The sequence below is a fragment of the Anabrus simplex genome, chromosome 3 (genome assembly GCF_040414725.1).
Source record: "Anabrus simplex isolate iqAnaSimp1 chromosome 3, ASM4041472v1, whole genome shotgun sequence".
NCBI lineage: Eukaryota > Metazoa > Arthropoda > Insecta > Orthoptera > Tettigoniidae > Anabrus > Anabrus simplex.
This window is the reverse complement of record NC_090267.1, coordinates 155,742,415-155,759,657: the sequence shown is the minus strand read 5'-3', so window position 1 is coordinate 155,759,657 and position 17,243 is coordinate 155,742,415.

Below are 17,243 nucleotides of genomic sequence, written 5' to 3'. Positions count from 1 at the left end.
AATGATTCTGACAAGGAGAATGATTAAAAAAACTTGTTTATACAAGTGCAGAGTTAAATAATATTCTTCCTAGAAATAAAGAGACAGCTGGCCGTTCTAGACAAAACGTAAACAACTGCGAACTGGACAAATTAGATACACATGACTGTCTAAACTGGATAAACTAAAGGCAAGTGACTGTCGAACTTTTTTTTTTTTTTGCTAGGGGCTTTAAGTCGCACCGACACAGATAGGTCTTATGGCGACGATGGGATAGGAAAGGCCTAGGAGTTGGAAGGAATCGGCCGTGGCCTTAATTAAGGTACAGCCCCAGCATTTGCCTGGTGTGAAAATGGGAAACCACGGAAAACCATCTTCAGGGCTGCCAATAGTGGGATTCGAACCTACTATCTCCCGGATGCAAGCTCACAGCCGCACGCCTCTACGCGCACGGCCAACTCGCCCGGTACTGTCGAACTAATCACTGCCTTCTGAATACTGCTTTGACTTCTTTCCGAAGGGAATAATAACTAGAAAAAACGAGTACCGAGCTCGATAGCTGCAGTCGCTTAAGTGCGGCCAGTATCCAGTATTCGGGAGATAGTAGGTTCGAACCCCACTGTCGGCAGCCCTGAAAATGGTTTTCCGTGGTTTCCCATTTTCACACCAGGCAAATGTTGGGGCTGTACCTTAATTAAGGCCACGGCCGCTTCCTTCCCACTCCAAGCCCTTTCCTGTCCCATCGTCGCCGTAAGACCTATCCGTGTCGGCGCGACGTAAAACAACTAGCAAAAAAAAAAAAAAACGAGTGTCAAGAAACCGCGCTTTCGAAACCAAGGACTAGCAATGGTGCAACAGGTTAATGACAATACCACGGTTTCGTAATGCCTGATATTTACCAAGAACGGAAAACCCGGGCATAAGGCAGTCTGTGCCCGGTTTTCAATACTGACTAGTCATAGCGAACACAGTCTCTTCACAAGTTCGCATTGCAGTGCGCCAGTGCTTGTTTCAAAACTCGAGTGCCGTGATCTGTTCAAAAGGTAATAGGCGTAGAGATTGAAATATTAATAGACGAATAAAAGACAATGGACTTTGCTTAAGTCTGATATTACGAAATGTCGTGTTGAAGATGCTGGTGATGCAACAGCTAACGGTATATTCACCTCATCTCCATAGAGCGATCCCCAAGATCAGCGAGAAATAAAAGTGGGTGGTTGGGGGAATGCCAGCAGAGAAGATTACGCCCAAAAAGGGTGCAATACATACGTTAGCTAATTTTTATTTTATTTTTTACAATTTTGGCCTTACGTCACCGATGCAGATAGGTCTCACGCGACAATGGGATAGGAAAAGGGTAGTAGTGGGAAGGAAGCGCGACCATGGCCTTAATGAAGGTAAATCTCAAATATTTGACTAGTGTGAAAATGAGAAACCACGGAAAACCATCTTCAGGGCTGCCGACAGTGGGGTTTGAACCTGCTATCTCCCGGTTGCAAGCTCACTGCTACACACCCTAACCGTACGGCCAACGTTTTCGATGGTTAATCTCTCTCGTGCGCACCAACCTCATATTAGGTCCATTATATGTTTCGTATTCTGTGCGCCCTTTAGTGCTTCCAGTTATTAAAGTATGTAAAATAATGTCTCCACACTTCAGTTTAGTCCTCATGTGTAGTGTATTACCAATTCCATTCAAACCCAACTAACGGATGCTGGAAACTTTGTGATGACCTGTCGAACTATTGTTGTTTTACGTGTGTCAAACACGCTAAGCTACTGTAAGCAACAAAATACTGTAAATTGGTCCCCATGTAGTAACTGTAACGGGCTAGTAAATATGTTTTCTATAGTGGAAATATATTTTCTTTCCAATGTTACTATTCTTTTTATTGTTCAAACAATTTATTTTTTCTCTTTTTCGAAAAATATAGAGGCCTGAGAAGAAACCCTTGAAGTTAACAAGAAAATGGATCAGTGTATTTTTATAAAATGTGGTTGTATTTTGTAAGCTTTCAATTAATAAAAAATACACAGTAGAAAAATGTAGCTATGAACTGGAAATGCATACGCGAGGAAGTTAAATATAAACCCTTTTTGGGAACGGGCCCTCGTCTTATTGAAAATGAATTTACTGGGCCGCATTCTCTCAAAGGCGGAGAAACGCTCCTGTAAATTCAACAGCACACTGTGCCTCAGCCTCGGAAGTCAACTTGCATTAAATCACAGTCTGGCACTGACGTTAAAAGGATCCGGGTGATATTTAATTAACTGTATGTGACCCAGCTGGATAGCTGCAGTCGCGTAAGTGCGCCTGTATCCAGTGTTCGGGAGGCAGTGGTTTCGAACCCCACTATTGGCAGCCCTAAACATGGTTTTCCGCGATTTCCCATTTTCACACCAGGCAAATTTTGAGGCTGTACCTTATAAGGCCACGGCCGCGTTCTTCCCTCTCCTAGCCTTTTCCTGTCCCATCGTTGCCATAAGACCTATCTGTGTTGGTATGACGTAAAACTTATCTTACTATAGGCCTATATAAAAATGGATGTATGTGTGTGTGTAAATGATACATCTCCTCCTAAACCACTGGAGTAATTTCAATCAAATTTCAAACACTTATTATTTGCTATCTGGAGACAAGCACTGTGCGGGTAAGCCATCTCTAGCCTCCTTAAGGGGTGGGGGTTAGCAGGTCAGGTATAAAAATAATCGAAAATAGTGTCGAATCCATAGTTTTTGGGGTCGCTGAGGTTAATAGTGACACTCTGAATTAAAAAACCTAAGTTCAGCCCCCTTTATGGTAGGGGGCGAGGGGGGAGTGAGATATGAAAATAATCGAATAGTGTCGAATCCATAGTTTTCGGGATCGCTGAGATGAATAGTGACACTCCGGATTTTTAGTATCAGGAGACAAACCACGTGTAGTTATACACCCAAGGAACCCTTAGGGGCGCGGGGGGGGGGGCGAAGGAGCTGAGATATAAAAATCAACGAAAGTAGTGTCGAATCCATTCTTTTCGGGGTCGCTGAGATGAATAGTGGCACACAAGAAATTTTTAAAATCCATGTTCAGCCCCCTTCTGGGTGGGGGGGGGGCGATGAGAGAGTGATACATAACAATAATCGAAAATCGTGTCGAATCCATAGTTTTCGGAGTCACTGAGATGAATAGTGACTCTCCGGATATTTTATAAGTCCACGTTCATCCCCCTTTGAGGTGGAGGCGAGGGGGGATTGACATACAAAAATAATCTAAAATAGTGTCTAATCCATTGTTTTCTGGGTCTCTGAGATGAATAGTAACATTCCGGATTGTTTTAAAGTCCGAGTTCAGTCCCTTTTGGAATAGGGGCTGAGAAAGGGTCAAAATATAAATTGTCCAAAATGACCGAGATAATGGGCGTGTGTGTTTTCCAGTATGTCTTACAAGTATGACTTACTACCTGGAAAATATCCTGTGGGAGTAAGACGCCCCTAGATCCACTAAGGAAGGGGGTGAAATGTAATCCATATTAATAAATTGACGTCAGTATTTAGCGATCTATATATGCGGTACTGTATATGTATACATTATGGCATAAAAATGAAAACAGACGTGAATTAATGAGAAACTTCCAGGAAACATAGAAACTTAATATTTGATACCAGACAAGCTGATGACTTCAGAATCCCTAGAAAAATTGGAAATTCTCAGCATTCTCTGATGGGGACACGTTGGGAGTTTCAAATCTATGTAAGAACGCAGTCGGATATATTTATCCAAAACGATGACCTGTAGATTTCATGGGCTTAAAAGTTTCCTGAAGGTCCTAATTTTTAACCCCCTCCCCCATATGAAGATGGCGGCACAATCTGGCAGACGAGTTAGAAAATTTAAATTGGGCAAAATTATAGCTTTTAACCTGTAACCGACGGAAAATTTACGAGATGTTTAAAATTTTTATTTTTTAACGCCGATAAATATCAAAATAGGGAGACAATATTAATGACGGTGCAGACCTTCCTTTTGAGGTATTTGGTGGCTAAACGGTAAGTCGTATCACAAAGCTCATGGAACAATCTCTTTTCAAATTGAGTTTTCCATTTTATAGTATCTCTATCCCTTATACGTTATATTTGGCTCTATTTCTATATGTACCTAAATTTTGCACTTTGTACACGTATAATTGATGGTTTGAATCACTTAATGGAAAGATAGGATCATCAAATTCTGAATATTGGCCCATCCAGTATCCGTATGTGAGCCAAATTCTATATTTGAAGCTGTCACATAAGTATCTGAAAAGTAATTCAGTGTGTGAAAACCTAACACAAATTTCACCCTATTCAACGTTTCAAAAACAATCTTACGTTTAAGTAGGTGAGATACGAGGAAAAAATCATAGGACCAACCATTTAGATCGCTAAATGAGGCCAGAAGTGTCTTATCGTAAATCCGTTCTTCGATATGATGCACCGTTTAGCAGCAGTTATTTTGTAAATGAAGTTGAACATTCATATACTTCCGTATGTCGATTTATATTTATTCACTGAAGTCGATTTGTAGCGATCTAGAAGGGATTTGTCTGCCATTGTAATTAATAATTAACAAATCAATAGTGACTGTCAACAGGAGGGAGTAGCTATTGTAATCCCCACATCGACTTTAACTGGCAGTAGGAATGGGGTCCTCCTCCAACTCCTGTGTACCATTGTAATGAATAATTGCCTTCTCGATTTGACTAGCAGAAGGCAAGGGAGCGTGCATTTTTTTAACTCCTTTACCGATTCTGTTTTTCAGTAGACAAAGGTGCCCCCTTGCAAGGGTACCCCCATTATAAACAAATTTCCCCATCAAAATGTGACTGACGTTACGCATAATGAATTGCAGTATACAAGTGGACCTGTCGTTATTGTCACAACTCTACAACTCGCACTTTACATTGGAAATAACGTCTGCGGACGTCCCTATTCTGTTTCTCGGATAACACCAAGAGACATGCAGATTAAAAAATCTTATTCACTTCATGTACAGTCATTTACTTCGATACAATATAGAATACCGTAGCGAAGCACGGGTACATTTGCTAGTTACTATATATAAAAATAGCCGGCCCCGTGGTGTAGGGGTAGCGTGCCTGCCTCTCACCCGGAGTCCCCAGGTTCGATTCACGGCCAGGCCTGGGATTTTTACCTGGACCTGAGGGCTGGTCGAGGTCCACTCACTCTACGTGATTTGAATTGAGAAGCTATCTGACGGTGAGATAGCGGGTCCGGTCTAGAAAGCCAAGAAAAAAACGACCGAGAGGATTCGTTGTGCTGACCACACGACACCTCGTTATCTGCAGGCCTTCGGGCTGAGCAGCGGTCGCTTGGAAGGCCAAGGTCCTTCAAGGGCTGTAGTGCCATGGGGTTTGGTTTGGTTTATATATATATAAATAGATGTATGTGTGTGAGTGTGTGTGTGTGTAAATGGCACATCTCCTCCTAAACTACTGGAGCAATTTCAACCAAACTTGCTACACTTATGGCTTACTATCTGGATACGAGCACTGTGGGGGTAAGCCATCGGGTTGGGGGTTCAGGGGGTAGGTATGGAAATAATCGAAAATAGTGTAGAATCTATAGTTTTCGGGGTCGCTGAGATGAGTAGCAACCTTCCCGAAGGAACTCAAGGTTTATCTCCCCTAGCGTGGGGGGAGTGGGAGTGAGGTATAAAGGTAATCGAAAATAGTGTCGAATCCATAGTTTTCTGGGTCGCTGACATGAATAGTAACATTCCGAATCTTTTAAAGTCGAAGTTCAGCCCCGTTCACATAAAGAATGAGAAAGGGTGAAAAAATAAAATTGTCCAAAATGACGGAGATAATGGACGTACAATATGTATGTTGCAGCGTGGCTATCAACCAAAATTTTTACAAGTAAGAATTACTACCTGGAAAATATTCTGTGGGAGTAAGACGCCCCTAGAATCACTAGGGAAGGGGGTTAATTACAATCCATATTAATAGATGGAAGTCAGATTGGAGCGACCTATATATAGTGTATATAATGTGTATATTAAGGTAAAAAATGAAAACGGACGTGAATTAATGAGAAACTTTAAACTTTAAACTTTAAACTTGATACCAGACAAGCTGATGACTTCAGGATCCTTAGAAAAATCGAAAATTCTCAAATTCTCTGAGGGGGACAAGCTGGGAGTTTCAAATTTGCATAAGAACGCAGTCGGATATATTTATCTAAATCGATAACCTATAGGTTTCATGGGATTAAAAGTTTCCTGAAAGTCCTAATTTTAACCCCTTCCCCCACATCAAGATGGCGTCACAATCTGCCATACGAGCTAGAAAATTTAAATTTGGCAAAATTATAGCTTTTAGCCTGTAACTGACGAAAAAATTACGAGATGTGTAATTTTTTTTTTTATATCAGAAAAATATCGAAATATGGAGGCAATTTTAATGACCGTGCGGACCTCCTTTTCGAGGTATTTGGTGGTTAAACGGTAAGTGGTATCACAAAACGGATGGCCCAATTCTATTCAATTTGGAGTGATCTACAACTTTGGTCCTATGACTTTTTGTCGTATCTCTATCCCTTATATGTTAAATTTGGCTCTATTTCTGTATGTACCTAAATTTTGCACTTTGTACACATATAATTGTTTGAATCACGTATAGGACAGATAGGATCATCAAATTCTACACGAATATTTGCCCCCTCAGTAGCCATATGTGATGTGAGCTTAATTTTATGTTTGAAGCTGTCACATAAGTATCTGAAATGTAATGCACTGTGTGAAAACCTTACACAAATTTCACCCTATTCAACATTTCTGAAACAACCTTTCCCTTAAATAGATGAAATACGAGAAAAAGTCATAGGACTAGCCATTTAGACCGCTAAATGAGGCCAGATGCGTTTTATCGTACAACCCGTTTATCGGTATGATGCACCGTTTAGCAGCTGTTATTTTGTAAATGAAGTTGAACATGCATATACTTCCGTATGACGATTTATATTTATTTACTGAAGTCGATTTTTATCGATCTACAAAGTGTGTGTCTGCCACTGTAAATAATACTTTACAAATCGATAGTAACTGTCAGCCGGAAGGCGTCTGCTATTTTAATCAGTACTCCCCACATCGACTTTGACTGGCAGTAGGAATGGGGTCCTCCTCCAACTCCTGTGTACCTTTGTAATGAATAATTCCCTTCTCGATTTGACTAGCAGAAGGCAAGGGAACGTGCAATTTTTTCAAAAGTCCTTTACCCGATTCTGTTTGTCAGTAGGCAAGGGTCCCCCCCTCCCATTATAAACAAATTTACCCCTCTAAAATGTGACTGACGTTAGGCATAGTGGCCTGCTCTTATAATGGAAACTCACAAACTTGGTGTGACTGGCAATAGGAAAATTGGTCTGTCGTTATAATGATAACAATAACTGGCAGTAGGGAAGGTGTCTGCCTTTAAAATAAACATTTCTCAAATGTAATCTGTCTGGAAGTAGGAAATGGGACCTGCCATTGTAACGAAAACTCCCCAAATCGATCGTGGCTACGCAGTAGGCATTGGGTCCTGCCATTAAATGAAAATTTCCAACTCATTTGTGGAATGCAGTAGACAATTGGACCTGCTGTTATCACCCCAACTCCGCAACTCGCACTTTACTTTTTTGACTGTTGTCCGACTCCATTGCTAAATGGTTAGCGTGCTAGCCTTTGGTCACAGGGGTCCCGGGTTCGATTCCCGGCAGGGTCGGGAATTTTAACCACCATTGGCTAATTTCTTTGGCACGGGGGCTGGGTGTATGTGTCGTCTTCAATATCATTTCATCCTCATCATGACGCGCAGATCGCCTACGGGAGTCAAATCGAAAGACCTGCACCTGGCGAGCCGAACATGTCCTCGGACATTCCCGGCACTAAAAGCCATACACCATTTCATTATTTAAGTTTACTTTACGCCGCACCGACGCAGAGAAGCCTTATGGCGATGATAGGATAGGAAAGGTCTAGGCGTGGGAAGGAAGCGCGATCGTGACCTTCATTAAGATTCAGTATGGTGTTAAAATGGAAAACCACGGAAAAATATCTTCAGGGCTGCCAACAGTGGAGTTCTAACCCTCTATCTCCCGAATGCAAGCTGATTAGCTACGTGACCCAAACCGCGCATCCACTTGCTTGCATAGTCTTGTATTCTAGTATTTGATGATGAACCAACTCTGCGCGTGCTCCTTGTGGCAGCCTGTCAAACAGTAAGCACTACACCAGACATTCTTCATCATGTTCGACACTGTGTGAAGTCGAGCGGAGGCCGGCATTCAGGCGGGAGTTTATTTATTCGTATCAGAAGCTAATCACGGGCATTAGGTGTCGCAGCTATCAAATCCTTCATTGTGAAACTTAAAATAGTTCATGAAATGGGCTGTGGATTGGTCTTCACCACATTCACATAGCCTGGATGTGCCGGGAAAGCCTCACTTTACCATATTTATTCTTGATCTGATCAACGATTTCCAAGTAGACCAATGTTCCTCATGTCCTGGAGGGAGATGTTCAATTGGTAGCATCCAACCAGCAAGTTGAGGATTTCTACTTCTCCATGATCTCAACCTTGTGGATTGAGCAGATTAGGCGGGAGGTGGTTACAATGGACATTCCATTTTGTACATTATGAACTGTGTGTTTCATCTGGCATTACACTGTAAGAGTGTTGTGAGTGCCAGATTCCACTATCGTTACCAAAGTGAATGAAGACCGCTTTGAAAAAACAAAACCTTTGCTATGGGAGGGATTTAAACACGGACCTCCGAGCTGACAGCATGGCGCCATAGCGGTGACATCGGAGTGTTTGAGTATTTGATACTGATATCTCGGCGTGCCTCTCAATGCGGCCTTAAGTCACGTACTTACGAGGGTTGGAACTTAAATAGTGGCAACACTGCTGTGTAGCCGCTATACAACGGAATCTAATATTGTCGCTGATAGCACACGTTGGTTACATACCTACCTTACCTCAGAGCAAATGGACTCGCCCTTCCCACATCACCTGCGCGCGCACAAACGAGAGAAACACAGTCAGTTGTGAGCTAGCAGTCTATCCTAATGTTGTCACTACGTTTTCCAAACAGGAACAACGGAGTTGAATCAAGATTGAACGTGCCAGAGGTCGTACAGCACGACAGTGTCATCAAGGTCTTCAAGAGCCTTGCGGGGAATCTGCATTGCTTTACAGAACAGTGGCACGTTGGGTAAAAGCCTTCAACGATGGCCGGCAAACTGTGGCGGACATTCATCGGGCAGGTCGTCCTACGAGTAGAGAAGAAGAAGACGATTCGTGAGCATTCGCTTCAGAACTGTTGCAGAGATTCGACAGGCAGTAGACCGCTCCATTCGCACCATCAACAGAACAGGCTCTGCTAAAGGTATACTAAGACTTCCACATCGCTGGCAACGGTTTATACACAATGCTGATGACTACATTGAAGGACAGTAAAGGTTGCTAACATGTAACAATTTTGTATCTGTTGTAAATTAATAGTTGCCAATATTTAAGTCCCAGCCTTCTTATTTAGCAACAACGCCTCACAAAGCCCATTTGAATTCGCCTACGATACGATCTGATTGGCTAACTTCAGCAGCTGGTAAAACGACAAAGGCACGGGTTGTCGATTCATTTTTCAAATTATTTATCAAGAGAGTCAGCCATCTAACGCTCGTATACGAGGTTCATGTTATTTCGGACCATTCTGTATGAGGAACGCATTCCTGAAGTTTTGAGTTTGAGTTCTGATACACCCTGTATAGCCGCTCTTGACCACCACATGCTTAATCAGTACGCTATATAAAATAGAAAAAAGAAGACAGTTTTGGAATGATTGAAATACTTGTTCTAATAACTCTAACTCATTTGTCTATTTCATTCAATTCTCCGCCAAATTATTGAAGTATTTCTTTCAGTAGGAACTGAAAGAATAACTTTCTTATACGTAATTTGAATTATTATTATTATTAGCAGCTCGCTTTGGACCCCCTCATCTTCATAACTATATTCATAAGAATCCTTGGCACAGAAAGAAGGGAAGGTAAGTTTTTGATTTGGGATATCCTAACGAAAATTCCATTCCCCATATTAATGAACGTGCTTATTTGAACTTCTCTTTCAGAATCTCATACAATTGACGACCGACAGCCAATGCACCTCTTAGACTCATTAAATAAATTTGACAATAGCGTTACGATGGGAAACTTAAGTTCACATAGAGACTCAATAATAATTGGTCGCTCAGAGTGTTTTAATTGTGATGCAGTTTTTATTTTCAGAGAAATAAAGCTTGATTGCCAATTTTGGTCCTAACAACATTACGGATATGCACCCTTCAATTAGCAAAGATGTCCGCAGGATAAAACATGACATCACTTGGTTCAACTCGGTAGTCTGCACCAGAGCAATTAACTATCCAACAATGATGATCAGAGCCATGACCTGCGGCGTTTAAAACGACGTTAGCAAGCCTGCAATTATCAGGTCTGCCTCCCATAACTCATCTCGGGGCTGACCTTCGTTCTTCCCAGGCCTGGTTGGCTTCCAACCGTTCTTTTACATTCTATATACACTCTCATTTATCGGAGACGTCCTCCCAATCCCTAGCCGAAGACTAGTAGAGTAGTATTTTTTCTACAGGGAAATTAACGCATAATTGATTTACGTCAAAGAAATACTTGGCTACTTTAATTCTTTGTTCTATATTTATGATGGATTGGAAAGAAGAAATTAAGAATATGGTTATAATTTTATTTTAATTACCGGTATAACATATGTTTCTTTGCTTTCTGATGGTACAGTGCCCGTGTACGGTAGTTAAAGAACTGTTCAAATGAAGGAATATTTCCTCCTTCATCTAGCAAATGTATTAGTTCTTTCCTGCCTATTGATATCTATAGCATTATGATATTTAGGGATATTTCAGTGCATTTATTAATTATTCACAATATAGCCGTGTGACCCTGGGCATTCAGCTTGTGTGATAGCAGATAGCAGTAAATCACTGGGGTGGCTCAGTAAGTGATTATGTATTATCTGCGCACTTTTTAGCGATAGATTTACACCCTAGTGCTGAATCGGTAGACCTCGGGAATCTTCGAGATTCGTACTGGCAGCCTTTGAAAAACAAACTATGAATCGTTTATGCATCGCTGTGCGACATCTGGCGTACACTTTACGTACTAGTACTGTTGTTATTTACACAGCAAAACCAAACTATAGAATTCACTCTACGAATACGATTTACATCGAGAAATGTTATATAATGTGTGTGTGTGACACAGTTGTTGGCTTAAGATAACAAAGGTTTAGAAAATTCATATCGATCGATCATATTATCGATTCAATTAAAATTTCATTTCCATTCAGTTGGCAGTACTAACGGTACCGGGAGAACTCCCTCCTTACTCCTCACACCCGTACACAAATCTATCGCTAAAAAGTGCGCAGATAATAAAGATAACTCATTTCTGAACGTACAGGATACACTAAAAACACTACGCTTAAAATCTAATATTGTATGTTGTTGCAGAACATTTTATTTTCACTTCAAAAATATGTCGTTTTTGAGAGAAACGTTAATGTATGAATATTGTACTCCTATGTTCAGTTTACCAGCTTAACTGAGGCCACGAATCATTCAACGGCTGCCATGTGAAGTATCTACTGGAAACAATTTCTGCTCTGGTACTTTATTTCTTCTGATTTACTTAAATCTTGCAATTGTGCTGTGTATTTTCGTATGTTCTACTTCGTTATTATTTCTTTGCCACCAAGCGAGCTGGCCATGCGGTTAGGGGCGCGCAGATGTGAGCTTGCATTCTGGAGATTCTGGGTTCGAAACCCACTGTCGGCAGCCCTGTAGCTGGTTTTCCGTTAGTTAGTTAATTAATTAAGGCCACGGCTATTTCCTTCCCACTCACAGCCCTCCCGTATCCTATGGTCGATATAACACTTATCTGTGTCGGAATGACGTAAGCACCTTGAAAAAATATATAATTGCCTCCACACATGTTATACCAAGAAAATCACTTCCCTACAAAACATTTCGGTTAATGGATTAAAAATTATATTTTTATTTCACGGAATGGAAGAACTTCCATAAGGATTCATGTTGAATCTACTCAGTGGTACATTATGATCTCAGTAATATATCAACGTGAAGGAAGTTCAAACATAATTATTTATTGCACCATCAAGACACAAACTTGTGTATTAATTTTCTTGTGAACAGTAATTTATACCATCTCGGGGAATAATTTGTGCCGGAAAGTGTTACTAAGAAATGGACTGAAGTATGCAGAATTAAAATTGAATATCCTGCTGTACTTTCTTCCTGAGTGATCAGAGCTGTGGAAGACTAGGAATTCAGAATGAAAAGGTAATTAAATAGAGTGATATATATATGCAGTGGGGGGGACAACGAATTAGGGATTACTAGGCTTATGGCAATAATATTTTCGACAGTTTGCAACTTATTTACAAGCCATTTTTCACAGTTTACAACTTATTTACAAGCCATTCTTCACAGTTTGCAACTTACTTACAAGCCATTTTTCACAGTTTGCAACTTACTTACAAGCCGTTTTACACCTGACAAGTGAAAAATACAAAAGCACAGTATTAGAGCTCTCTAGGCTTTTTCACTCGTGAAATTACCAGCGTTATGCCCCAGTATGTCAGCGGGCTCGTCAGATGGATAGTCACACCTTTCAAAGAAGCTGGCGGCGAGTGCGTTGGTTTGCTAGTTGGTTTTTAGTTATTGTTTTAAGAGAAAGCACACGAAAACGAGAAAGGTCTGAAAAAGGAAGAAGAAGGCCAAGAAGGGTATGAAAATGAAAGACCTCCTAGGATCCACAAACCTAATACTGTCAAAATTAGAGGAGAGCAAGAGATTATTAAATGGGAAGGTTGGACAGGAACGATGAAAGAAAGGAGTCTGGCATAAGTAAATGGAATCACTCTTAGACTCAGCTATGGCCTCGTAGTCGCCAATCCATGCGTCAGAGTTGTTGAGAGCTCTTTCATTCACCTATTGCGAGAGGAAGGGGATACCGTGGATGTATTCCATTGCAGTATCTCTGTATTTCTATTAATGTAATGGAAGGAATGGTTGAGGGAAAGAACTACAGAGGAAGGCCACGATAGAGTTATATTCGTAGATTTTCAAGAATACGTTGTGCAACACTCACCTGGAAATGAAGAGGAAAATCCAAAATAGAGAATTGCTGCCAAACAATCTAAGGATTGTAACTAATGATAAATGATCAATGCAATTAGTTGTAGATTATATTCAAAACTTTTATAATTAATGTCCCTTAGCAGTGACACATTTTGACAAGATAATTAACATTAAGGCGAAAGGAAAGTCCTCTAAAGTAGCAAAGCATAGTCAAGCCATCCCTGTATGAAGGCCTTTGGAGAAACGGGAGGTAAAGACTCACGCTGTTCGTTACCTCGGATTGAATATAACAGGGTGGCCGCCTTTATCCTAGAAATTTACCTTATGGTATAGGTTGAGTGAAATCCTTCAGAACTAAACTTTTGTTTTTGCTAGTGGTTTTGACGTTACACCGACACAGATAGGTCTTATGGCGACGATGGGATAGGCAAGGGCTAGGAGTTTGAAGGAAGCGGCCGTGGCCTTAATTAAGGTACAGCCCCAGCATTTGCCTGGTGTGAAAGTGCGGAAACCACGGAAAAACATCTTCAGCGCTGCCGGCAGTGGGATTCGAACCCACTATCTCCCGGATGCAAGCTCACAGCTGCGCGTTCCTAACCGCACGGCGAACTCGCCTGGTACATTTGTTTCTAGAAATGTTTGGACTTCCACGTCCTTCCCAGTGAACCGAAGAGCTTTTACCGCCTCAGCTACGCATCCCCAATTACATAATCTATCGAGAAAACAACGGAATAAACAGAAAATGACATAGAATCCTCCTCCCTCTTTCCCTTCCACCCTAGGCTTCCACATTCTCATTTGCTTTCTGCCTTACTTCACTACCAACATATCCCAGTCCAAATCATAAATAATTTAGAGATTCGTGGGAAAAGGGAAGAGAGTACCTATATGTTTCCTTCATGAATACCGTAGAAAACAATTGTTAACACTCCACGTTCAGTCTTCCAAAGATGAGTTTCAGTAACGTAATCCTACAGAGAAGTGTAAAAATATTCCGCGAGGAATTTGCTGTAACGAATTACAGATTGTCAGTTTCGAATTATTTCACCTTCTGAACGTTTTCTCAGTTAGGACTTAGGGCGGCACTAGAAGTGTATTTTGCCGACGTTTACGGTCGGAGGCACATCCTCGCGCCAACTTTATGTGGGGATGTATTCACCATTGCCTCTATCCGTGCTGATCGGTGAAGGAGTGTGGTGTATGTAAATGAAGAGATGTATGAAGAGAAACACAAATATCCACTCCAGCAGCCAGAGGAATTAACTTGATGCAACTAAAATCTCCGTTCCGGTCGGGAATCGAGCACGAGCCCTGTGAACTGAAGACCGCTACGCTCACCTTTCAGCCTGTGATGATGTAACTTCTATGGAAGTTAGTTATATGGAATGTAGCTAATTAGAACTCTTTGGATGTTTAATGCGCTTTGACTTATTGTTAACCTAGTATACGTATTACATAACGTAGAGTCTCATACCTATATGCTGAGATTTGTTTAATAAAACCTACGTAAAGGTCAACAGTCATTCCTAATCATTTTTTTAAACAGTTTAAGAAATAAATCTAATGCATTACCACCTGAAACCTACTATACTCGACTTGGATCCAGATTCGCCAACAGCCACAACTCGCTGGAATCATTGGTGCCAAACGTTCCAAAACTTCCTAAGAGAATTTCTGAAAGCTACAGAAGAGCAAAAACTCCGTCTGCTAATAAACTATGTATCTCTTGCAGTTTACGAACACGTAAGTCGTTGCCGTTCTTATAATGATGCAATATCTATTCTTAAGAGCTTATATGTCAAGCCGGTAAACGAAATATTCGCTAGACATCAACTCTTTACTCGGCGGCAACAACCTAACGAATCAATCAACCGCTAACTAGAATCGCTAAGAATTCTCAGTAGAGATTGCCAATTTAAAGCCGTGACTGCTGAAACTAATTGTGATGACTGCATACGGGATGCGTTTATCCGAGGATTAGTCAGTCTTGTTATTCGCCAACGCTTATTAGAGAACACGACTCTTACCCTTTCGGATGTTTACACTCAGGCAAGGTCCTTAGAACAGGCCCAATTGCATTCTTACTTATACGACAATGCTTCATCCTCAATTAACAGTATTGGTATACGGAGGACATGTGTCGAAAAGTAAATAATCACTCTCCAGTTGAGCAAAATGTCCTTCCTCCCGATTCCACAGCGGCAACATCGATCTCTAAATGCAACTTTTGTGGTTTAGATGGGCATCACAGGAGAAAATTCCCTGCCAAACATTCCGTTTGCATTTCTTGTGGAAAACGTGGGCTGTAGTTTGTAGGTCTACCTCGGTTAAACCTAGCAAATTAAAACAAACTGCTCCATTGTCAGTGATCACTTCGTGCTCCATATGTTCTCAAATATATAAGGTTAAGCCAGGCGTGATAATTAAGGAACATTCTATTTCGGGTATCCTCGACTCTGGTGGTGATCTGAGCTTCATAGACAACCGTATGGCTCGAGAACTGAATTTAAACATTCATCCTACCTCTGTAGAAGTGGGTCTTGCTTCTACCACGGATAAAACAAAACTCATTGGTCAATGCACCGTAGATATTAAAATGTGTGGACACCATTATTCAAAAAATAGTATTGTCAGTCCTGCCTAACCTCTGTTGTGATCTGATAATTGGTCGTGACATAATGAAGATGCACTCCTCTGTCTAGTTCGACTTCGGAGGTTCTAAAGCCCCTCTCCGTATTTGTGGACCTGCAGCAGCCAAAGTTAAGCCTGCTGTACTATTTTCTAACTTATCGCCTGATTGTAATCTTATAGTTATTAAATCTCGTCGCTATTCTGATAGTGATTCTCAGTTCATTGCAGCTGAAATTGAACAGCTACTGAAGGAAGGTGTAATTGAGAGTAGTATTTCCCCTTGGAAAGCTCAGGTTCATGTCGTATCGACATCTAATCACAACCCCTGCCACAAATCAACGATATAATTACACAGGTGACAAGATATGAAGTTTTCAGTACCATTGATTTACGTAGTGTTTACCAGCAGGTACCCATCCCTGAGCACGATCGCCCCTTTACTGCTTTGGAGGCTTGTGGATAATTGTTCCAGTTCACCAGAATATCATTCGGTGTGACAAATGGAGTAGCAGCATTCCAGAGTAATTGATGAGATCATTCAAGCTGAAGGTCTTACGGATACCTACGCTTACCAAGATGATGCACAGTATGCGGAGCAAACCAATATGAACACGTTGTGAAGCTCGATAAATTCCTTAAAGCGGCCCTCAAGTTTAATCTAACAACCAACTCTGAGAAAAGCTACTTCTCAAAAAAATGCATCAGACTCTTGGGATATACAATCAGTAACAAGACCATTAGGCTTGACCCTGATCGATTGGAACCGCTCAGATATTATCCTATTCCATGTGACCACCAACCTCTTACGAGACCGCTTGGCATGTTCTCACATTATTCGCCCTTCATGTAAATTTTTCGGCAAAAATTCAACTTCTGTGCCAAGCCTCACTACCTCTGTCTGCCACTGCTTTTGAAGATATCAAGTCTGCTATAGAAAATGCCGCGCTTGGTAGAATAGACAACAACGCCTCGTTCACAGTCGCGACTGATGCATCAGATTATACTATTACAGCCACCTTCTCCCAAAATAAACGCCCTGTTGCATTTTTCTCTCGAACACTCTCAGGTTCTGAGTGCCACCATTCAGCGATCGAAAATTAAGCCAATGCTATTGTGGAAGCCATTCGTAAATGGAGACACTTCCTCATGGGCCGTCATTTCCACCTCGTCACAGACTAGCGCTCCGCAACTTTCATGATCGATTCAAAACATTTCGGAAAAATAAAGAATAAGAAGATAATGCGCTGGCATTTGAAATGATCCCCTTATTCGTGTGACGTTGTATATCGACCAGGTAACCATAACCAAGCTGCTGATGCCCTCTCGAGAGTCGGCTCCATCAATCATAATACAGATTATGAAAAGCTACTCTCTCTTCATCAATCTCTTTGTCACCCAGGCATCACAAGAATGGGTCATTG